The following is a 25,249-nucleotide window of genomic DNA, read 5'->3' as shown; positions in this document are numbered from 1 at the left end:
GCGGCCTACACTGGCTTCTGCTTTGGTTATGTGGGCTGAGGCGTTCCCCGTCTACGGTACGAGCAATGCACTTTGCAACACACTCTCATGCTGTGCAGTAAGCATCATTCTCTTCATCAAGTTCAAACTACAACATACTGTTCAGCTGTGCGGCAAACATTGTGATCTTCATGAAGTACCATCTGCACCACTCCTTCATTTAACCTGGGTAAATATGGCATACACGTACGCCATCTGGACGAGTGCGGCCGAGGTTTGCTAGCGTAATGTCGGACCAATTTAAGCAGTGTGACATAATTCGCAGTGCTTTCACATTACTGCACCTAAGCAGAATTGAGTGCACTCGTGCAATTTCTTTTGGAGGGGGGGGGGGGGGAGGGAGCAGTTCTTTTCACTGCACTAGAGTATGCAGGTTGTGCCACAAATATTTCTCAAAGTTGGCAAATCCCATGAGTCCTTGCAGCTCATTAACCTATTTGTAATTTTTTAGCATATGCAATACCTTTCCTGCAGTTTTGGTCTGTTTTATATTGTCACAAACTCTGCCTTAACGATTAACAGAGGCGCGGGATCCACTTTATGGTTACCCGTCGTCCCTCTATGAGGTTTGAGAACACAGTTAAAAGTTAGGCCGGTCAACCAGTGAAGTGCGTGTGTTGGTGTGTGATCAAGGAATAAATTTATGCGTCACTTTTTTAACACACAATGGGAACATATATAGGTAGTAGTCCAAATTACACTGCATAAAAAAAAATTAATAAAACACCAGGACATGATAGTGTCACGTAGCGGTGACGAGGTTGACGACACAAATGAAGGGGTCGATGATTGCACTAAAGAAACTCTTTATTTGGGCTGACTTGCGCCCGCAAAAGAACTAAGCAACTCGGCGGCGGCGATAGAAACAAACGTGCTCGTCGATCGTCGAACAAAGAATGCCCGTCACACTCGTCAACGCTCAATTTAAAGGGTGCACAGAACAATCTAGATAACGTCGCAAACAGCTACCAGCACGGGCTGGAACATTATGGAAAGACACCCGAGTGGCCGGAACCTTCGAGACAGATCTCGGTGCATCTTGCGCTACAACGAAACTGATAAAGGTGTGACTCGCGACATCGAGCAATAAGAAACAAAGAATACAGAACTGATACGCGATCCGGAATCAGAGTGATAAGCCTGTATCCCGGCGGCTGTTAAAAAACAACAAATACTGTTTGAAGGTTTCGCGGCATTACTCCCCCCTTAAAAAAACATCGCCTCGATGTTCCAAAACAAAGAAACTTAAACATAACACTGCAAAGTTTAAACACCACAGGTTCTTGAACGCGCGTAATATGGCTTCAGTCGTACAACATGTACAATTTCTGGGCGTGCGCGTCGCCGTTGTGATGCTGACGTTCCGTCGGAAATGCCTTCATAGTCCAGTGGTTCGACGCGGCGAAGGATTTTGTATGGCCCAAAGTATCAACGCAACAACTTTTCACCTAATCCGCGACGGCGAATTGGCGTCCAAACCCACACTTGGTCTCCTGGATTGTACTCTAAGTGCGTGGCGTCGTCGTAAGTTGTATCGTCGGCTGTCGGTTACATCGCTGGGCGGCGGTGTCGGTTTGCACTCTGGTCGTGTTGTCGTCGATGGCGTCGTGTGGAGCGGCGGTGAAATGGTTGCGTCGTCGTTAGTGGTCGTCGGCGACGGAGAATGTTCGTCTTTTCTCCGTTGAGCAACCTCACCTCCAAAGGTTGCTGCCTTTAGTTTCCCCTGCGCGGGCTTGGGGACCTTCCGCGCATACTCTCATCATAGTTACGGCCTGGCGACGCAAAGCGGGTCCTGTACGGCGATGGAGATCTGAACCGACGGCTTGGTGGCGCAATCTCACCGCTACGCAGGTAGTTGTCAATTTCTTGTGGTCGTTCACCTGGGCGTGGTGGTGGAGCGTCGACTGCAAATCCGCGGAGACCGATTCGTCGGTACGGGCAGTGTCGCAGAATGTGGCCGGCCTCACCGCAGTGGAAGCATAATGGCCGGTTGTTTGCAGTCCTCCAGGCGTCGCACTTCCTGGGGCTTGGGGGTCGTTGGTAGGCTTGGCGGGCGGGGGCCAAGGGGCGGTTTTCAGGAACAGGACGGTAGCGGCGAGGGCTGGGAAAGTCATCACGTCGGAGCGGAGGGCGACGTAATGCACCAGCGTAGTTCATCGCTGTTGCTTCTTGTGCTGGAACAGTCGCAGCCGTCGCTGCAGGAACGCCCAGCGCCTGCTGAACTTCTTCACGGACGACGTCCGCGAGCGTCGCCACCTGGGGTTGTTGCGATGATGGCTGCATTCGGCGGAGCTCCTCTCGCACGATCTCCCGGATGAGGTCCCGAAGGTTCTCTCCGCTTGTATATGCGCTGGGGTAGTGGATTGAGCAGTCCGCCTGAAGTGGTCGCTCGTAGTGGCGCGTTCGGGTGGCCAACGTCTTTTCAATAGTAGGCGCCTCCGTTTCAAATTCCGCCACAGTTCTTGGCGGATTTCGCACAAGAACCGCAAAGAGCGACTCTTTAACGCCTCGCAATAGAAGTTTGACTTGCTCACCTTCGGTCATATTAGGGTCGGCGCGGCGAAAGAGGCGCTTCATCTCCTCAACATACGCCAAGACAGGCTCGTTAGGGAGTTGAAGTCTTGACTGAAGGAGGGCCTGGGCTCTTTCCTTTCGGACGGCGCTTGAAAAGGCAGTCAGAAACGCTTCCTTGAAAATCTCCCAATCCTTCATAGCTGCCTCATGATTTTCGAACCAAACTCGGGCATGTCCTTGAAGAACAAAGTAGACTTGCCTGAGTTTTGCGGCGTCGTTCCAGCCATTGAATTCTGCAACACGGTCGAAAAGGTCCATCCAGTCTTCTGCATCTTCGTCCGGTCGTCCATGGAAGCAGGGGGGCTCACGGGGTTGAACGAAAACAACCGGTGCTGTAGGCTGGGCCATTGTCAGCGTCGATGTCTTCCGAAATCGAATGGGATCAGGTAGCAGACCGTGCTCTGGCTGTAGGCCTTGAAGTCGGCGGCTGGCTCGGTGACCTGTAGGCTGGTCTTCCAGGGCGACAGGAACACGGCTTGGGTCTTCGCTTGAAGGATAAAAGGCAGCACCTCCACCAGATGTCACGTAGCGGTGACGAGGTTGACGACACAAATGAAGGGGTCGATGATTGCACTAAAGAAACTCTTTATTTGGGCTGACTTGCGCCCGCAAAAGAACTAAGCAACTCGGCGGCGGCGATAGAAACAAACGTGCTCGTCGATCGTCGAACAAAGAATGCCCGTCACACTCGTCAACGCTCAATTTAAAGGGTGCACAGAACAATCTAGATAACGTCGCAAACAGCTACCAGCACGGGCTGGAACATTATGGAAAGACACCCGAGTGGCCGGAACCTTCGAGACAGATCTCGGTGCATCTTGCGCTACAACGAAACTGATAAAGGTGTGACTCGCGACATCGAGCAATAAGAAACAAAGAATACAGAACTGATATGCGATCCGGAATCAGAGTGATAAGCCTGTATCCCGGCGGCTGTTAAAAAACAACAAATACTGTTTGAAGGTTTCGCGGCAATAGTAATAAAAAACGACTCAATAAATGACAAGAGAAAAAACCGACAATGAACAAATGCTGCGATAAAGACGACTATAAAATAACAAAGCAAGTATTCCAGAGATAGTAAGTAAGGGCGAGAGTTACACAAAAACACAGCGTAAAATACTAAGCCAGGTCAAGGTTTAAACAAAGGCAAACAGAATATTCAATTAACCGACAGTCTGTAGCAAAACGGATTCTCACAGCCTTACCTAATGAGGTATCGTAATCGCAGAGTTGGCCGGTAGCGGCGGCCATACAGGGAGTGGGGACGACAAGTTGGTCGTGGGCTCGGTGAAAAAAACAAGACACTTTCCTGGTGCAAGCAGCCACGAGAGTAAACGTTTTTGTATAGCAGGCCATCACATAGGCATAGGCAAAACTGGCTGTTCGAGGTTGGGTCTTGAGCAGCAGCTAAGAACGATTCCAGATGCTGATCGGTGTGTTCCTCGGTTCAAAAGGTATGAGTATTTGGAAATCTCTGAGATAAAGCAGTGACGTAATGATCAAAGTTGTCCGCGTCGCATTCCGTCGTGGCAGGTGGCAACCAGGAGAGGCAGTCTCCATCTGCGTGCCGTCAGCCACTTTTGTATGAAATGCTGTAGTCGTATTCTTGCAAGCGAAGTGCCCAGCGGGCTAGGCGACTAGACGGATCACAGAGATTGAGTAGCCAGCATAGGGAATGGTGATCGGTTATTACTACGAAAGGCTCTCCGTACAGGTAGCAGCGAAACCGCTGCGCGGCGAAAACAACCGTGAGACATTCCTGCTCGGTGATGGTGTTGTGCTCAGTCTTGCTTACAGTCCGACTGGCGTAAGCAATCACATGTTCACAGTCGTCATAGCGCTAAACGAGGACAGCACTGAGGCCTATGCCACTTGCGTCCGTGTGCACTGAAGTTGGAGCAGAAGGGTTGAAGTGCCGTAAGATAGGATGTGATGTTAGGAGGAACCTCAGTTGTCGGAAAGGATGAGTCGCATTACCTCACCGACTTGAACTTGTGCAGTGTGCAAAATGGCTCCATTCTGCACAGCTAGTACACTGCAAGTCATGTACTTTGCGCTGTAGCCTGGCGAGTCACAGCGACCATCCCCTGCCAGGTCTGTTGTCCCTACAAGCTCACTAGCAAGTTCTGCTTGCCTTTGCTGAAAAAGCTGCAAAGAAGGAGATGTTCAATTTAGAGGCTACAAACTTGCAGTCATGTGGTTGCCTTAATGCATATTAGGATGAGGGGGGCAGGTTTCAAATGCTGCATTGCTTTTCACTTTTCTCACAGCACACTTACTAAAAAAAAATATTGCAAAAATTATGCCTTCAGTACTAGAGCATGCAGCTGGTCTATTAAACATGTAGCCAAAGACAACAGAGAAGTGCAGTAGCAGGTGCATTGCACTGCAATGCCTCCGCTGTTGCATATATGCTGCATTTTATATGTTTTATATGTTGCATTGTAGCTTGCAGTTGTTGTCATGAAAGGATGCGACATATAGTTATCGAGTTAATGACATATACTTTGACTTGAATGTTGTATGAGAGATATCCTTATTGTCAAACCTCATTTCTGGCAGGTAGCAAGTATGCCCGTTGGTAGTTGTAGTAGGTCCTCTCTGTGATGCCTTGCACCCCAATGGATTGCAGGAACCGAAGAACCGAAGCTATACCGCAGCCAGAGAACAAGATGCCTGCAGCCAGAAGGACATTTCTTGCTGCTTTTCCTTCAACCAGTGGTTGGCTTTTCCAGAGGAAAGAATGTTGCAGTGAGCATGTCCCCTTCACAGTCACAAGGGTTCCCGCTATGCTAAAGTAAAGGGTTCTTGTTTGCCCGCACATTGTTGATGTCTCAAGAAGCTGCCGCAGGCAACCCTTGAACACAAGGAATTTTTGCTCTTTGTAGAGGGGTTCCTCAATCGCTGACTGGGCCGTTTCATCCTGATGGTCGCTGAAAAAGAAGTGCAGTGATGTCAGCGATTGGTGCCATGTGATTGTTAATATTAGGAACTAATACGTAGCAGCCGTGGATGTTCATCTCGGAATGTCTTGGCTGTAAAATGTGCTAAATAAAGCTGCTGTCAAAGTTTATAGTAGGTATGCATTTTTTTTCATTCTATCAACAGGGAACAGAAAATTGCCATGGCAAATTAGGTACACTTTAGGGCTACGCAACATATATTTTTTTCACAACAGAACCAAATATCCTTGTGCATCTTAGTGACTTGTTCAAATATTTGTGCAAAATTAAACTTCAAAGTGCATGTGATGGCTCCGTAGTAGCTATAAAGACAGCACTAACGTACACTAGGCAGACATAGCATGACCATATTATGTAAGGAAAAATTTCCCTTTAGCTAACTGACGCAACTGTGAATATCCTAACACCACGTCCGAGATTAGTGGTGCACAAGGTATGTATGAGGCATGGTCTCTATAGACTCATCAAGGCAGTATTTGTTGACCCATTGTGAGTATTACCACATCCTTAATCATGTCAAGCCATGCATGAGAGTTATGAACGCTATCATTCGAATGGACTGTGTCACAGGGAGGGTATATTTGCAGGTTTGAATGAGTGAATATGTGACACATAGGTGACGTATTTCGTCAAGTTTTCTTTTTTTTTTTTGCCTAATGAACAGTGCTTAAATGACATTTTCTTGCCTGCCATAGCCAGCAATTGCACAAAAGTGGATGAAAGAAGTTCTGTTCTAACGAGCGGCCAGTGATAGCGGTAACTGGCCAGTGATAGCAGCCTGCCACCGACTTCTCTGGTGGCAGGCTTCTCTGTTTGAACCTTGGTGCTGACTAGAGATTTAAATCCAATAGACACCTGTGTGCCTGGAAAAATTTCATATATTTAAAATTATTCGCAAGCACCCCATCTACGTTTAATGTAATCAATCATATAGCTCTTTAATACATTTTCACAACACTACAACATCTTTATCAATAATGACTTACCAACAGAATGGCACTCCCACATTGTGTTGCCACAGTATGCGTGCGAGTAGTTGAAGGCCCCGCTGGTGATGCTTCCTGCACAGATATTCATAATTATAATGATGGTTGCAGATTTGAAAATTTTCATGCTTTCATTTTCAGGTGCTGTATAAAGTGAACTGCCCGTAACAAAATGCAAACATTGTCAACTTGCTACACATACACAAATATTGTGAAAGTGGAGAACTGATATGACTAAAAAATTTGCACAGACAAGCTGTAGTTTGTGGAGTTTCAAGAGCCCTGAAAAATTTGGAGGCATGTTAGCAGCACAAACAAAAGACACAGTGCAGGACAGTCGACTAATACACTGTTCCATGAACCAATCCAGCAGCTCATTATTTTTGAACGTCGGGTCTCCCATGTTAATCCAGTTAATATATATGCTCCGAGTTTCTTTTTTTGGTGTGCCAGTGCACACCAAAGCCTTGCATCATCCACTAAACAAAATTAACTATTTGAACTCCAAAATAATCTCATCTATACAGGAAGAGCTACATTTTTATTGCTTCCAGAAGGTGCCTCAAGCGATGATCGAGCTTGTGCATGGAAGCAGACATAACATTTGCACTAATTTGCATAGCTTACTTACTCGGGCAATAGAGCCATCATATGCAATATAATACAAAGCTGTTCAGTACAGTTGAAAATTAAGCATGTACATATGTCAAAAGACTTGCATCATCCACTGGAAAAAATGAACTATCCAAAATATTCTCACCTCTACAGGAAGAGCTGTGGTATCTGGATCACCTCCGGTAGGTGCCTGAAGCAATGGTTGAACACGTAACTAACTGCAAGAAAGCATAATGACATAGCAACAGTTGTGCTAGTTTATATAGCTTCTACCAATACAGCCATCATATATTTGTGCAACATATTCTAAAGTTATATATGTGGCCTAAATATACATAAATATAAATATAAAAGTATATATACATTGTTATTAATACCATGATAACAGTACTAACCTGTCCAAAGGAAACCTGTGTAGTGCTGAGGTCTTTCGGGCTTCCTGGCGATGATGGTTTGCCATGCTAGGAAAAGAAAGGAAATTTGTGCGTAATCAACATTGTGTTAATGGCAGTTTTATTATTCTGCACATGAATGAGAATGAAAGGAGACAACAGTCTGCAAGTGCAAGGTCATAGGGGATACCTTCTTTTTTTTTATCTATATACCACATGTTATTTTTCCTTCCACTTGGTATTTAATTATCTTTCTGCCTAAAATCGTTACAGGACTAATTCTGATCAATATCAACCACAAAAGTATTTAAAAAAAAACCTACATTTACCTTGGACTCGACTGCTGGCTCCTTTCATTAATTGTATCATAACGAGCCAATTTTCCGCTTCATGAATGAGAAAGACATGCATATACAGGTGTTAAAAGGCAAAGATCAAGAGTAGACTAAACGCACTGTAAAATAAGCATATCTTTAGGTGGATGGGGGGTGGGGGAGGGGGGGATGCAGTTGGTCTGTATTGTTATTAGTGTGCTGGTATTTTTTTATTACAAGTCAGGCTTGGTTTATGGGGTTCAACGCCCCAAATTCGACTCAGACGAGGCGCCGCACACCACTGAGTGACATCGCACAGCACATGTACAGGTGCGGACGTAAGCAAACGGAGCAGCTAGGCTTTTTCAGTCAAATTAAAATAACGCCTTCCTCACTGGAGATCAGGAAATATTTGTGCGTGAAAGGGCACTTGCGTCTGCTACCGGTCCACGCATACCACGACTACCAGTTTCAAATATGCACCGAGTGAAAAATGAAGAAAAAGCGTGCTCCGTTTACTTTTGTCCGCACCGGTACGCGGGCACCTTTCTTGCGCTTCCGTCGAAAAGCGGCCGCTGTGCCTTGGGCACAGCAGTCGACCACCCTAACCCACTGCACTACCCAGGCAAATTATACTGCGATTGTTGTGATCGCGTACACGTTAGTGTATGTTAATTCATGGTTCCATGTGCTCAGGTCGCCTTATCTTTTTTTTTTTTTCCTTATCCGCGCGCCGCAGGGCGAGAGCTCCCTTTCATACATTTTCAGCGCCTTAACTTGTTGTGGTTCTCTAGCAAGAGCGGTTTGCGCGCAAGGAATCTGCGCCTGCAAAACTTGCGCTAGGCTTCATGCACTTCCATGCGAGACTCCGAGCCATGCTACGCGTGTTTCCACAATAACTCGCAACCCAGAAAACTTACCATTCCAGGGAGAAACTGCGTCGGCAAAGCGTCGGACTTGAGGCGTTGACGTCTCACGTTGAGGCCAGTTTGCTGCGCCAAACTGGGATTATACTGGTATGCGTCACAGGAAAAGTGGCGGCCACAAACTCTGAGCTCCTGGCGCTTGTCCGACGATATGACAGCCCGACGCGTTGGAGCCAGCTTTCCCGCGTGACACCTTGCTTTGTAGGGACACGATGTCGCATTATAACATCTTTCCTGTCCTCGGCTTTACAGGCAACTACACAGCAATGGTGGTCCATTGCAGACCAGAAAAAAAGCAGCAGCAGTTGGGATCGCGAGATATACAGACTGACAACCGGGCAACACGTGCTTTTGCGAGCAGACGGATCTCTCTCGGCCGAAAGTGTTCCGCTTCTATCAAGATGCGCGCAGAATTCTTACCTTTCTTTAATGTACAATAATAACTAACGAATAAAATACTACTTTCAGGAAGAATAGTGCTAATTTTAAAATCTATAATTGCAAAAATTACACGTGACGTCATATGGCCATGGCCAATGATAACGCTAACCCTAATGACGTCGCATGGGCTGGGCGGCTGAAAACGCACGGTGGTGAGTCGCCCAAATCGGCTGCGAGCGGCAATTTTCCAAAATTATTTGTAAATTACAGCTAACACGCAGAGCTTTTTGAATGTGATCTCGATGCTCACTAAGACCACCTCTAAACACATGTAGCATCAAAATACGGCCGTAAATGGCGTTTCAGGGGCCCTTTAACAGAAACCGCCAGGGACCGAAGAGAGGTCCAAGCACAGCACACTAGGTTAAAACGTAAAAAACGCGAGCAGACCGGCGAGCGCTGACGGACGGACACGAAGCGAACGGATGGAGCCAACAAAATATGGCGGCCAGCGCAGGATCAAGCGTGCCGCTCACGGTTGCCAGACGTACTTTTGTAAACCCTCTATTGTCGGCAGATTCCTGAAGAATGTACGCGTCGACGCCATGTCCGAAAAATCGAGCGCGCTATGGAAAATGCAAAGCAATACGTCGCGGATCTGTTCAAGCCACGCCTCTTCAAGCTCGAACGGATGACTGAACTATGCGTCTGGACCTGGCCGCCCGTCGACATCGCAGACATGATTTCAGTTATGGCGAGTAGTTTTATACTTGCCCGAATTGGCGTCTGCCTCGCGTGTGTTGGCTTGTGGGAGCCATTCGCGTCAGCGCTGCTAGAGGTATCATTTGCCTTCTCACCCTCATGCAGACGTATGTTTTGGAATCGTGAAGAACACGCAGTCGGCCTGTTCGATCGCGCCAGCATTGTCTGCGTGCACTACGCGACCATGCAGACGAGTCTGTGTGGCAGTGCCGTGCTGCGTCGTCTATGGTCAACGACATCATGGCAGATTGTCCAGCATGCATCGCTTCATGTAAGCACGAAGCAATGCATGCTGGGTAATCCGCCATAATGATATCGACAGCAGACTGCGGTAACGGCGGGCAGCATAGCTATATCATAGCGCAGTCAGGCTGAATTGACCGAGTGCCTTCTCATTTTCGACGGTCCACCGAGAAAACAGAACAGCCGCTGCTCTTACGTATTTGTAGGGTGTCGACAGATTCCCGAGAAACGTGTGTGTCGACGCTGCGTCCGAAAGACCTGACACCCTATGAAGTGCAGTGTGGCGCGGACGACTGACTGCACCAACTGCACTATGCGTCTGGGCCTGTACCCGCCCGTCGACCGTTATTCATGATTTCTAGTCCTGCGACTAGTCTAATACTTGCCCAGATTGACGTCGATCTCGCGTCTGTTGACCCGTGCGAGCCATTCGCGTCGGCGTCGCTGAAGGATCCTTTGCCTCCTCGCACTCGTGAAGACGTATTTTCAGAATCGTGAAGAAGCCACAGTCGGCCTGTCTGATCGTGCCAGCATTGTCTGCGCGCGTTACGCGACCATGCAGACAAGGCTGTGTGACAATGCCGTGCTGCGACGTCTGCTGCCAGCACAGTATGGCGTATTACCCAGCATGCATCGCTTCATGCAAGCACGATTGTCAGCCCGTGACGTCAGTGGAGATGTGGCGGCGCTGGCGACAGCAGTGAATTTCGCGGCGTAGGCAAAAGCATAGGCTGTCTGCATTGGACGCGCGGCGTTTGCTGCGTTTTCGAGCATAATTCCGGATATTGCTGCAATGTGTGGTGAACTTGGTTGTTCCACAAGGCACAAAAAAGATGGTACCTGTTTTTACTTGTTTCTTAGGTCGGATAGTGGTTAAAACTTCTATTGTCCGGAAGAGGTGACACCGGAGTTCCGGTACCACTCGCAGGCGGATAAAGATGATGAGTGCGAATGGCAGAGGCGTTGAGCACGACAATTGTAGACCCTTCGGCGACAGATTACCTTGGCAGCTAATGTGCGTCGGACTTCTGAACTGATACTTGATCAGTTCGTTTCCAATTCTTAATTATCGTGATTGCTTTTCGGCCACACGACGAATAGCGCAACACGCACCTGCAGCTCGAACACGTTTTGGTGTATATACTACCAGGCCATAAAAAGTTTGGACGTGATATTCAGTGTGCGTATGAGCTTAATCGAATGCAGGGAAACCGCGCCATAGAGAAAACCGCGCTGTGAGTTCTATTCACCTGCAGTATTGCCCGTGCATATTTTCGTGCAAAAAGGACAAAAGCTGCTGCGAAGGTAACTGCAGTTACATTGAGCGGTCACACCAGCGCGATATTGCCGAAACAGGCCCAGAGTTGTGAAGTAGCTTTTCTCTGTTTTCACTTGCCCGAATTTCAGCGAGTGACTCTTCATCAATGATCCTCGAAATCAAATTAACATCGTTAGGATCCGGACAAAATCAAGCACGCTATTTCTCAGAGTAATATTTTTTTGAAGATCATTAAGATAATAATGAAAGAATAAACCAGGTAAAACCAGCTCTGATCGAGCAAGATATTTAAGTATGGTATATACGGGACATCGAGTTTTATGTCCCAAAGTCCAATTCGCTATGAGGGATGAAAAATAAGTAGAATAAGATGATGCGCATTTCAATAAAAATTTTTCCAATTAATAAAAATGCTCAGCAGATCGCGATGGATGGATGGAAAAACTTTATTTTCGTCAGAGAGCATGTGTGGACGATTCCGTGTTAGATGGCCATCAACCCATGGCTGACGGCGACCTGGGTGGCCCACTCCACGGCCCTGGTCTGGACGACCGGTTCTGAGCTGGCCAACATGGCCTCCCACTGCTCGAGGGAAGGATCACGCATAATATCCGCCGGTGGCGGTCCATAATATGTGGTCATAGGTTGCCAGTTCCTGACACCATTTGCACTCCGGCTGAATGTCCGGGTAGATTTTGCTGAACACGTATGGGTTGAAGAAACATCTAGTCTGCAATCGTCGCCAGACGCATTCGTGCGCCTTCATCAATTGCTTGTCAGGGGGTGGGTAAATCCTCCGCTCAAGTTTGAAATGATTAGTAATGTCATGAAAGGATACCAGCCCATGTCTTGTGGACCTTCCCGGAACGTCCGGCTCACCTACTCGGCTGAGGAAACCTCGAGCAGATCGCGAAAATTGCGCTGCAAGTGATCGTGGACACCGTGGAGAACGTTGAATTTGCGCTTATAGCAATATCGCCCCACCGGGTTGGTGCAGTGGTAAGACGCCCGACTACTGTGCCGGAGTTCCCAGGTTCGAACCCGACGACGGCGGCTGCATTTCGATGGCGACGAAACGAAGTGGCGTCCGTGTGCTGTGCGATTTCAGCACACGTTAAAGATCCCCAGGTGGTCGAAATTACTCCGTAGCTCTCCACTACGGCTCCCCTTTCTCTCTTTCCACTATCATTCCCACCTTCCTCCTTTCTCTTACAGCGTGGTTCAGGTGTCCACAGAGCAAGTTTGACAGATACTGCGCCTTTCCCTTCCTGTGAACCAATTATTATTATTATTATAGCAAAAACAATAATAATAATAATAATAATAAATAAATAAAAATAAAAAATAGAGCATTCTTATGGGCCAATTCATGTATTGACCGGCGAATGATCCTAGCTGTCTTTTTATCAAGCAGGATTAAACATGTTGCAGCGTCCACTAGGCGAATGTTACAATTAAGAACTGGAAGATTGAGTTCTTATTCAGTGAAATTCTATGACTTAAGTTGCAGGTACAGTGATCTAGAAATATGATTTCTAGTTCAATATAACTGCCGGTAATGTTGCTGTTTAGAGTCAAGGTGCTTGGAGCAGCAGAAAACGTACCTATCAAAATGGTCGTCTTATGAAAAACACACTTCCAATCATTCATATCACTATCTTTGCATGCTCTAATAGGCCCGGAAGTTGGGACAGTGTTGACTATATATTAGTTTTTCTTATACATTGCGATTTCTCATTTTCATTTAATTTAATCAGTCACTACAGTATAACGTCACTACAGTCACCCACCATTGACCTTGGCCGCGCGCTGTTGAGGCCAAGGAGAAGGAAGCCAATGCATGCAGCACTATTTTTTCAGGTAATTCCAGCAGTAATCGGCTAGTAAAGTACTGGACTACTCTCCAGGCATTGACCAAACTATTTCTATGCACAAGCAAAGCTTACGCTCCGGAAAATTTGCACGCGCGAACTGGTTTCGAAGGCGGCTATGCGGCGTTTTATTCTAGTTCACTATAGTTTTTGCCTGCATCCCACGTGGATAGATGGATGGATGGATGGATGGATGAAATATAGGAGCGTCCCCTTTGAAACGGGGGGGGTAGCAGTAGCTATCATGCTCATTTTTCTCCCTATATCTTAATTATTGATTTAGATTGGTTAATAAACCATCATTCTATTTATTAAATTTTCGTTTCTACATTACTAACATTATGTCACTTCTCTGCTTTCAAGCCACCAGTCTTCCAGTCTGTTTTTGCTAGTTTCCACCGCCGGTTTACGGATGCGGCATCCCAGACGGCCATAGACGTCCGACGGTCGACCGACGGACGTCCATTTTCGGACCTTCGGACATCCGACGGAAGTCCGGTTATGTTCGATATACGTACAGCGGACGTCCGTCGGACTATCGTTCGTGGATCCGGATCGCGTCCCACGGACGTCCGACGGGCAGCCGGAGGCGGACATTCGAACGTTTCCCGGAACATGCTTGCAGGGCCCGCTATTCGTGTAAAAACTTGCCAATAACATTCGTGTAAAGCTCAGCAAGCATGTGCCAGGGAAATTTCAGTCACATACTAGTGCTCAATGCCTTTGTCGTGAAAGTAAAGCAGACAATAGAATATGCAACACGTTCGTTTCCTGTTGTCTGCTTTACTTTCACACACAAAGCACTGAACAGTAGTGTGCAATTAAAACTTCCATCAAAGAGGCACATATGCTAGCTGAGCTTTACACAAATGCACCATTCCTGAAAACATGCTAAGTGCATAGGCATACCAGCATGCGAGGTTGTAAAGCATTTTTTTTGCCTTTATTGCAAAAACTGCATGCATAAATAGTCCACACTAAAAAAATATCGATGTTAAGGAATGGCATGGTAAAATGCAGGCCAACTGGAGTATTAAGAATCTACTTGAATAATTTTTTTTATTTATCCTTGGCCGTGACAGCTCTTCCCTTGGGGAGGTGGTGGAAAAAAAGGTATTTATTGAAACCTAATATTTCGGAATTAGCGAGAAGATGATCGAGTTCTCTGTGGGCGGCCTCCGCAGGCCGGGATTCCAGGAGCAGTTACTATCCTGTGCATTTGCTCGATCAGCTGTTGCTGGTCTTTCAGGCCTAAGATGGAAAGAGCAGGTTGGGCTCCTCCTGCAATAGAAGGGAAAATGAAATTCACGTTATCTGTGCTGAACTTTGATTACACATCTCCAAGGGCAACTGCCAGTTTCTCTCAATTGCTTTTTCCAGATGGCACTGTACGCATGCATCTCCATTCAGAACTGTCACGTACTATATAGAAAGGTCATATAACTGCAGCAAAACCCATGCAGAATAACAAAAGACACAAACGTAGTTTGACCAGAACCTGGCATTCAGTATTTTAATGTTTTTATGTTGACTCTTTGAACATGCCACTCTGACCAAACATGGCATGTTATGCTTGCTGCTATGCGCCCTCAGCAATGCCCAAGTCATGGAGTGCACATGCAGAGAAACTAAGCATAAAGGATGCTGTATATGAACATAAAGCACAGCCAGAGCATTGCAGTATTACACAGGTACGCATTGGCGGCAGAAACCTGCATTTTGAGCGGTTTAACAGGCAGATTTCTAAAGTCATTGTTCCTGCTCTAAAAAGAAGTGATCAATAATAACATCATTTAAAATTGTTACCTTTTTGTTCTGTAAACTGCACATTTCGCTGATTTCCATGTACCCTCTACTGAAGACATTCCCTGGGCGTGTCGGGGTATATCGACATCAACATCTAGGCTACAAGCGTCTAGAAAGCGTCTCCTTAGAGCCGCTGCGACGAATTAACTTATCTGATAACATGCAAGCTGCTGCAGCAGAATAAAGATAGACATTTGACATGTGGCTAAAGCCCAATGTGGAAGCATAGCCTGCCGTAGTGATTGCGCAGTGTTCATGCTTCTACAAGAGTTAAAAGTAAAGTTATTTGTTTAACCACAGCGCTATATGTGACATTACAATAGCAAGGCTTATAGTTACACAAAACACAAAAAGCTGACAACCACAAGCTCCTGATGTATTACCGGCAGCATGCAGCATGGATGTTAGTTACTGAAATATGGTTGCATAATTCTGGCAACCAGCTGTGCATGTATGTCATGGATTTCTCACAACAAATTACAAAAAAATAATGGTATTTATAAATGCAGCCAGCTGTTCACAAGAAACACTGCAGTGGGCGCCAAAGAAACTGCCCCTGTAAAGGCACCTAATTGGCCCCTATGTAATATTGGGGACAAGTGTGCGGACTACACAAACTGCAATCAAAGCACATAACTTGCACGTCGACCAGGAAACTCGGACCATACTTGTAGATGTGAAAGTTGACCGTTAGTTCTTTCATGTGTGCAAGAGAAATAAGGTCACAATTCGTTTACATCGCGATTCTAGTCCAAAATCTACAGACATACTGTCCAGACTTTCGCCCCCGCAGTATAAGCCACCACTTGGGTAAGAGATTAGTAAAAGAAGTGTATAAAAGACATTAGTGCTGTTGACAGCCATAGCTATAAAAATGGCATCGACATTGGAGTACTACCTTAAGGCAGGGCCTAGGGCATTACAAAAGCAGGAGTTAGTGTCCGCTGATCCTCATTTGAACGAACAAAAAGAGGGGGGGGGGGAAGAAATCTACCTCAATTACATGTTTTGAGTGACACCAAGCCGCAGTTAGTATTAAAGGTATCACACAGTTTTGTGGAAGATTTGGGAGCGCTTTGCAGCTTTCTTACAGGATTGGACAAAAGAGCTCACCATCTTCAGAAAGGCACGTTATATAGAAATGAAAATAGTGAATTTACTGCATCTGGCCACAACAACTTGCACACGGAGAGGAAGATGAACTGAAAATTTTATACATGAATGTACGTATTTACAACAGGTGAAACAATGACCATGATCTATGCCGAAGAGTAAAGAGATCAAAATCTAGCTCAGAACGAGTTCTCCAGGCCGCGGGGCCGTTTCATTAACTTCGGGACTCCGCCCACATTTCTTCTCCCCGATGACAACGAACTCACACATGACTGGCTAACAAGCATTTTGGCATGTCTTTCCACTTTCATAAGTTCCTCACCCTCTCCCTAATACAAGCAATGCAAAAGGGACAACAAATTCGTTTCACAACAAACGGAATTTAGAGAATGGACCTCGAAATGATTGGCTCACTAGGTCACATGCCAAACTCTCTCCCCTAGGAAAAAAAAATTAGAACCCATCAAAACGGTGTCCCACGTGCGCAACCACTGCCCAAAGCTTGCATCCTTGGCGGCTCCTTTTACAGGGCAATCATTGCAATTATTGGCGTCCGAGTCAGCACCATTGCGGACCACATCAGAAGAGTCAACCCACATCCTCCCGCTCCGCATCATACCGTCACTGTTACACACTTGCCCTTTTTCAACGCCGCTATCTCCCACCATTGTTGACATCCATGGTTGGAATCCTCAACGAGACCCCACTCAGCGCGCCTGCACTGAATAATTGTCACTTTTATGGGCTCCCCAACAAGGAAGAGGGCCTTACACCCTTCAACCTGACAGTGTTTTTTCTTTGAACGATAAGCAGTTCTTCCAAAAGAGGTGCTCGTTTCAAAGCTGTGCTGCCTCCGGGTGATGGGTCCAGTCAGCGTACTAAGGACCCCTTAGTTGTATACTGTTCGTAAAGCTCCTTAAATAAAAATGAGCCCCCTACATGACACAGCAACGAGAACAAACTGCCTGTCCCCGCGTCTTCGAGTGCGACAGCAAAGTCCTCGGAAAAGGGGACTTCTTTCCCTCTCTGCCTACGTTTCCGTTAAGCACTGTAGCTGCTGTAGCTGCCTCTCTGTGCGCGTCTCTCCGCCTCCTGTCCGAGGGCAAGTGAGAGACGGCCGCAGCTGGGCATTGAACAGGTGACCCAAAAAGAGCAGACTAATAATGGTGCCTAGCATACCCACCGATCCCTTACAGAAATCATTAAATAAATGAAAGCAACACATCAGATAACGCTACAATGTTTGTAAGTGCAAAGTCGACAACTCCAAGTCATATAAATATATGTACATCTCCGCACATTAACTAGACAGAAACAGTGCAGAGTAAACTAATAATTCAGTGTCTAGCAACACTATTAAAAGGGGATAAAGGCCACGGGGGGCTACGATTATTAGTACCGTTTTGCCTTTAAACTACAATAACATACTTGTTGCAAGCTTAAAATCAAAGATTCACACCTGTCCCGCCCACAGCAATGGAACACACATCTGACTCAAGTCTGCAGAGAAAGAGCAAGCTAGACTATTGCAGACGCACCCTTGGTTATTTTTCTGGCATTTCTGAGGGTGAAGAATCTGACTTGTCAGTAGCAAGTATATGAATAAGAATCCTATGACAGTAAATGCATTAGATTTTCTGGAGTGGCTTTTCTTTGCTGACCGCATATGAGGTGAGCTATAATTTATCCAACTTGGCCTAGGTTTATTCTATGAATAACAAAGCTATAGCAGGTACACAGTCGTCCACTCAGGCTGAACATGCGAGTGCGTGGCATGCACTTTTTGAGATGCCACTGCATCCATTGCAGCTGCACACCGTAGCGAAGAGGCAGACAGCGTGAAGTACCAGCCTTTAGTCCCTCTACCACTACTGGGGTCCCAAACTAGGGACCCCTTGTTTTTGTCAGGACAGGCCCCCTCAGGGTCAGCTAGTGAGTAACCTCCTGTATTTGTATCTGATGGAAATGTTTTCCACCACCCCCCACAATACGCAGCTGCGCATCATAGCAGATGTGAAGCAACAGCTCCTGGTCCTTCTATGCATAAGCCACTTTGCCTTGATGCATGCCTGCGCGCCATAGTAAAGAGGCAGACGACATGACGCAGCAGCTCATGGTACCTTTACACATGAGCCCCCCCATTGTACTTCGATACGCACCATAGCAAATATACACACTACGCCACATAGCTGCTCCTGGTCCCTCTATGCATAAGCCATTTTGCCTCAATACGCACCTGCGTACCTGAGCGAAGAGGCAGACGTGAAGCTGCAGCTCCTGGGCCCTCCATGCACAAGCCACTTAGCATCAATGCACGGCTGTGCACTGTAGTAAAGAGGCGAAGGACGTTAAGCAGCAGCTCCTGGTCCCTCTACACATCAGCCATTTTGCCTCGATGCGCATCTGCACACCGTAAGAAACAGCCAGATGTGACAAAGAAGCTCCTGGTTTCTCTACACATAAACCACTTTGCCTCAATGCACGTCTGCACACCGGAGCAAAGAGGCAGATGACGTGAAGCTGGAGCGGCTGGTCCCTCTACGCACAAGCCACTTAGCCTTGATGCATGGCTGTGACGGATGCATTGCTATTTTGCAAACTGCATGCCACACATTCCCATTCAAGCTAAGAGTGGACGACTGTGTCCAATGACAAAAAGTAACATGGTGGACAGTGTAAAAACAATTTGCTGCATAAAGTTTGTTGAAACCAGTTCTACATCCTACATGTAAACAAGCTAAAACCTTAATGTCGGAGGGATGTCCTGTGTGTTTAAAATCATCACACTCAAACAACTTCAACACTGACAATCATGATTCAATATTAATAATATAGATAATGATAAAATACTCACTTTTAGCCATACCAAAGAAATGAGAATGCAAAGGGATGTTGCTGTTTTTCCCCCGTGGATGACAGTTTTCCATGTTCAAAGTGCTGCTTCCTGCTGGCCTACGAAATCGGCTACAGCAAATGGCATCTGAAAAATTTTTGGAAGCCTCATGCTAGTTTTCAATGAGAAAAGCATTGCCATACACAAGCAGAACACAAATACTTTTACAACACACTAAAAGCACCAACTGCGGTGCTGTTTTTAGGATGACTAGGTAGAGGTTTTGCTGTAGCAAGCCAAATGTTAGCCTTCAATAAGGAAAGCATTCCCATACAGAAACAGAACACAAAAACTTTTACAACACATTAAAAGCATCAATTGCACAAATGCTTGTAAGATGACCAGGTACAGGTTTCTGCTATAGCCCACATCATGTGACCAGCGGTTATCAGTAGCCTTGTATGTGAGCATGATGCCCTAGATTCAATTTATGGCTATCACTGTATTAAAAAGCATGGGTTTAAAGCTACTTTAATATGATAATCTAAGAACATGGTAAGAACTTTCAGTGCGAGACACAAGCTCAGTATCATGCACTATAGGTTCTGCATGGCTCTAGTGTAGCTTTGGCATTATCTCGCTGTCAATAATGCAGCGATGTTCTGAGGAGCCTTTGAATATCTGTAAGAACAAAGCAACAACAATTTTGTTTTCATCTCACTTTTGCTGAACTCCTGTCTTTTTTTTTTCTTTTTTTTTTTTGAGCCCGCGGCTTGCATGGCCTCCCAGTATGCCTGTTTTGCATAAAAGAAGGCGTTGCAGGCACCAGAGCTCACAGCCCAACTGTATCGCGGCGGCGGTATGTTAAATTCGTGCCAGAACAGCGCAGAACAACGGGTCAAGAAAAAGACAAGTGCTGACTTTTTTTTTTCTCTCATCTCCTTGTCCGGTTGTTCTGCGCGGTTCGGTCCCACATGCATAACCAACATGCGCAAGGTGCTGTCCTGGTTTGTCAAAACTGAAGGAGAGTACTAAACCTTTAGTTATTTAGTAGCTACAGCCATTCCTTCTAGAAACTGTAGTTGCCGTGGAGCTCGAGAGAGAAAGATCAGCGGCTGTCCATTAAAAAAAAAAAAAAACTCGTGACGTTTTCACAAGTGTAGGCATGTCGCACGATAGGCTCGAGGAGTGCAACAGTTTTCTCGTATAGTTTTTACACCTCAGCACGTTGCGCATGGTTAACAAATTAACTCTTTTAAAGCTCGGGCAGGCACTCCTTTATCAGAGACAGAGAAGTTGCGCGGCTTACTGGCGCAGCGTCCAGTAATGCCGAAAAGATGGCCCTCAGACTTGAGGCTGCACTTTAGTTAGTCGGCGCGGAGCCATCCTGTCAGTCTCGCCTAAAACACTCGACCGTTCGGCTGCTGTACAGAGCTGTTTCCTTACCCAAAAGCTCACCACTATCGGTGCATCGAAAAGTTCCACTAAAGAAACAAAAGTTCGGTGAAATACTTACTTTGGAATCGGCGGGTGAACAAAGTTTGCCAGCCGCACCAAGCCACAGCAAAAACAATGCTAGCAGTGCATTACAGCCGTAGGTATTTGTAACTGCGCAGAAAATGCAGAACACGGAAACGTGAAGCCATCTTCCATGACTAAACTTCAACTTGTCAGGTGGATTGGATTGGCTCATTTCAGATTTTTTTTTTTTGAGGATAGGTTCGGTTTCGTTCTTTTTGAGCTTGCTGCTTGCTGCGTCTATTCAGCCACTGATTAAAATTTCACCGAAGCATCATGATAGAAACATGTTTAATGGTCATTTAACTTTTAATCAAAAATTTTTGAAGGAAGAGTTCAACGATGAAACATGCGGAAAATAAAAAAAAACTGTTTAATGGAAACGCTTTCTATCGCATCGATTCGCTCTGGCATCATATAATGCAGACTTGACGGCATTACTGATTTATACGCAGTTCAGACGAGCACGACGACTACAAACTATATCATAGCTGTGTAAAAGCAAATCCAGTGGCGGACGTATGGCGGCTGTCCGCTGGGCGAACGGATTCGACCATCCGCTTTCGTACGTACGCCGGAATTCCGGCGGACGTCCGAAATCGGCCGCCGAGTTGCGGCCGAGTTCGGTTGTCCGTCGGACGTCAGTGGCCGTCTGGGATGGTAGAAGAACAAATGGTAGCGCAACTCCCATAGAAGCCTGCGTGTCGACTCTGCGCGAGGCTTTAGTTTCCCGGCACCCCCTGCGAACTGTGAGGCACAACAAACACGTGACGTTGCTTGTGACGTCACAGTGACGTACTTTTGGCGGGGATTTTGATTGTTTTTTTTTTACTTATGAATGAAAAACAAGGCCAACAACGACGGAGGCAGAACGATGCTCGGATAAGGCAGAAAAATGTACACCGTAACTGTTAGCCAACTTTACTTGACATGGATTTCTACTGTCAAGTTTTACGTTAACTGAAATGTTACGGCATCTTTAACCACCTTATCATAGCATCGTTCGGCCTCCGTCGTCGTTAGCCTAGTCTTTCGTCGCGCGTCATGTAAACGCATTCTGGGGCTTATTTCTTCGGGCACGTTTGTGAACAAGGGCCTTCAAGTGAATTCGGCAAGCACATGGATAGAATCACATGGCTTGAGGCATTTCACTAAGGGCATAAATGAGTGAAGCTGTGCTGCATAGAAAGCCAGGCTTTATTAATTCACGATTACTTACATAGACGCTTCACGACAATGAAATCTTTAAGTGTATGAAAGCGACCACCGCTCATTCGTCACGGTCTTCATGAAATCCTCGTGATAACAAAATGACCTGAGCGTAGGTCTCCAAACGAGACGCGGTGAGATTATAAAACGGTAAAAGATCTTGCTAACAAACAAAGTACATATCAGCGTCAAAGAACAACAAAAACAAACGAACAGAATAACTAACGCTAGCGCTAGAACGCCAACCTGTAAGAGCTTAGGCAAGCAATTCAAATTGGGATTGCTAGTATTTAGAAGTTAATGCGTCTGAGAAGTGAAAATATCTACGATATAGCTTCGCTCCAATAAATCTCGCCCTGTTCACGATTCAATTATTTTACTCGAGCTTCATTTGCCACTGAAAGGAGTCAATGTGAGGTTACAAATTTACAACTTAAGCATTTAACATGTTCATGAGAAAGATCCCATTGACAATAGGAACATCACTGTAATAACAGCTAAAGCACGTTCAGCGAACGTTGGTGCGGTAATACGACGCAGTAAGCAAAACATGCAGCAACGGGAGCGGAACGGAAGGCTTTGAGCAATGCGACACGCGTCTTGGGGGCAATAAAATCTCACCTTCACCGCTCAATTAAAACATGCAGCAATACGCCGCTCATGCAGACGTGTATCCGTAAAACAAGCCACCACTTTTACGACGTGCCTGGGAGGGAGCCGCCGAGCTGTGACGTAGCATTGTCCCATCGTCCGGAAATGCGCACATGCAGCGGCAATCGGTGTTTCATCGAGCACAGACAGTCCTCGCCTTGCTGTGAAGCTCTACCACGACCAGCAGAATGAAATACTGACTGTTTGTTACAGATAACCCACTCTTGCCTTGTCAGATCGAAGGAAGGATGCACTAGGTGCGATCCTCCTGTGAGGGTACAGACCTCAACCTGCGACCATCATCATCCTACGGCTACCCCAGGCAGGGCCTCCCGCACCATAAGGTTTGTTTTTTTTTTTGTTTCGGGGAGCGGGCTTTTCCCAGCCAAGGGGCTCATGCAATCCGGCCTGTTCCCACCGGGGCGGGGTCGCAGTGCATATGCACCACGTCCGCACCACCCCGGTGGGTCGAAGCATGACGCGAGCAAGTCTTCTAATATCTCACTTCGAGTTTTCCGTTTTCTTCTTTGAAGATCACCATGGGGTGTCCCCATTCTTCAAAAAACTTCTTTCTCCCTAAGTGGCGTCTCTCTCTCTCTCTAGGTGGAACCATAGTTCTTTTCTGATTTTGGCCTTCACTTCATGGAGGCTCGGAGTCTTGTTCGAGTAGGCCGCTTTGCAGCGGGCCAACCACACCTGATAGTTGACCTCTGCCAGTGTCAAGACAAACTGCTTGCGCCCTTCCTTTGGAAGCGGGTTGAAGTAGCGCACGGTGGGGTATGGGATCCCGGGGAGGCCGAACATATCTCTCAGACGCTCTAGGAGTGCTGCGGGAATTAGGCAGTCAAGAAAGATGTGCTCCGCTGTCTCTCGGGCCAAGCAGAAGGGACACAGGTCAATCATTCCTGACGTCGCAGGGACGAAGGCACGCCTTCTGATTGGTAAGATGCCTCTTGCAAACCTCCACATCAGGGAGGCTCGGCGTGCATCGAGGAAGTGGGCGGTTATGTACTGCCAACTGGGTCTTTCTGCACATAGCATGTAGCTTGATAGGCGGGCAGGGAGCGGAGGGGTGATCATATTGATAATATCTTTCAGGGGCATGGTTCGTGGGTCAACGTCAGACGAGTTTTCTTTCAGGTACTCTAAGTCTGTGGCTGCGGTTCGGTAAAAGGATAGAGGCGACCCTGCATGCGGGGTGTTGTGGTGTAGGGCCTTCTCAGTGAATGTTAGCAGCCGTGTCGACAGATAGTACGAAGCCATCGTTTTTGTTAGCGGCATGTCGCATTCGACGGCTCTGAATGTCCATTTGATGTGCAGAGCCCTTGCGAGAATATCCAGATCGGGCAGCCCCAGGCCACCTTTGAATCTGGGCAGGTAGACAATGGCTCGCTTTACCTTATCGGGGGCTCCCTGCCACAAAAAGCGGTATATGTGTTTCTGGAGCTGTTTTTTCCTGTCTGGGGGGATGTCAAGAATGCTGGCCACAAAGCTGAGGGTAGAAATCAGCATTGTCTTGATGATGGTGGCCTGCGCAGTCAGGGGACATTTTAGAGCACCAAGGTTGTGGGTTTTGATGCTTAGTTGCTCTTCAGTCCTAGTCCAATTTCTAGGCGCTGGCCCAGCCGAATCGAAGAAATATCCGAGGATTCGTGTCTCGCGAGTAACAGAGATCGATTGGATAGTGGTAGGGGAGGGGGTCGTGTTCAAGGCCATAACAGTGGATTTCTTGCGATTGAGGCGAGCCCCACTCGCTTGGCAGTACTCCGTAGTTAATTCAAGTAGTCTCTCCAGTGTTGTTGTGTCTGGCACCACCACAGAAACGTCATCCGCGTAGGCGAACACTGGAGTGCAGGGAAGGCCAGCTGGCAAAGGTGTTTTGTGGATGCCGCCATCTCTAAGAATCTTTTGCAGGAGGGGTTCAATCGCTATGACATAGAGCAACGGGGAGAGGGGGCAACCTTGACGGACACCCCTTTCCACGGGGAATGGCATTGAGATGCGCCCCTCTACAATGACTGCTGCTTGTGGTGCGGCATAAAGCGCCTTGCACATATTTATGTATTGTACGGGAATGCGCGCGAGCTCAAGTGTCCTAAACAGGTACTCGTGACTCAGGCGGTCGAATGCCTTCTCTTGGTCCAGGGAGCAAAGAAAGCCATTGAGGCTGCGCGATTCCATCCATGTCAAAAGGTCTCTCAGAGCCATGCCATGGAGTTCTACCGAACGGCCTGGGACACAGCAAGCCTGTTGCGGGCCTACTATTGACGATAGAGCAGGCGTCAGGCGTAAGGAGAGACATTTGGCAATTGCCTTGTAGTCCGTATTTAGAAGGGTTATTGGCCTCCAAGCTTTAAGGTCGCTACTCCTGGAAGTGTCCTTGCACAGGAGTGTGATGAGGCCTTCGTTCATACTTGGAGTTAGTTCCCTTCGCTCTAGGGCGTCGTTTGCTAAGTTGGTGAAAGCGGTCTTTAGCGACGGCCAAAACTTTATGTAAAAAGCTGGCGGGAGTCCATCCTAACCAGGGCTTCTGTTTGGCTTCATCTGTTTTAGGGCTGTGTGTAGTTCTTCAGACGACAGCCATGTGTCGTCTAGGTTAGGTGCGTCAGTTGCTACCTCCAGCTGGAACGATGTGGGGGTGCAGGGCTCAGCAGCATAAAGTTCGATGTAGAAATCGCGTGCTAAACTCAATACCTGCTCAGGGTTCGTAACAATATGGCCGGTGAGTGGATTGTCGACTGCAGAGAGGGTTTCGTTCTTTCTGGCAAGGC

The 25,249-nt window shown here is 46.9% G+C and overlaps 1 long non-coding RNA gene across 1 annotated transcript; it reads right to left on the bottom strand.

Annotated features, from left to right (window-relative positions):
• Window positions 1-14,271: 14,271 nt before the first annotated feature.
• Window positions 14,272-20,751, bottom strand: LOC146209977 (uncharacterized). Its single transcript, XR_014703495.1, has 3 exons — window positions 20,617-20,751; window positions 19,122-19,247; window positions 14,272-14,629 (listed from the first exon to the last, which is right to left on the bottom strand). It is a non-coding gene; the product is annotated as an uncharacterized LOC146209977 (long non-coding RNA).
• Between the last annotated feature and the right edge of the window lie 4,498 nt (window positions 20,752-25,249).

The sequence above is a fragment of the Amblyomma maculatum genome, chromosome 1 (assembly GCF_055883805.1).
Source record: "Amblyomma maculatum isolate TAMU_Amacu chromosome 1, ASM5588380v1, whole genome shotgun sequence".
Classification (NCBI taxonomy): domain Eukaryota; kingdom Metazoa; phylum Arthropoda; class Arachnida; order Ixodida; family Ixodidae; genus Amblyomma; species Amblyomma maculatum.
Note: the sequence above shows the minus strand (reverse complement) of the source record. Positions and strands in the feature narration are given on the sequence as shown.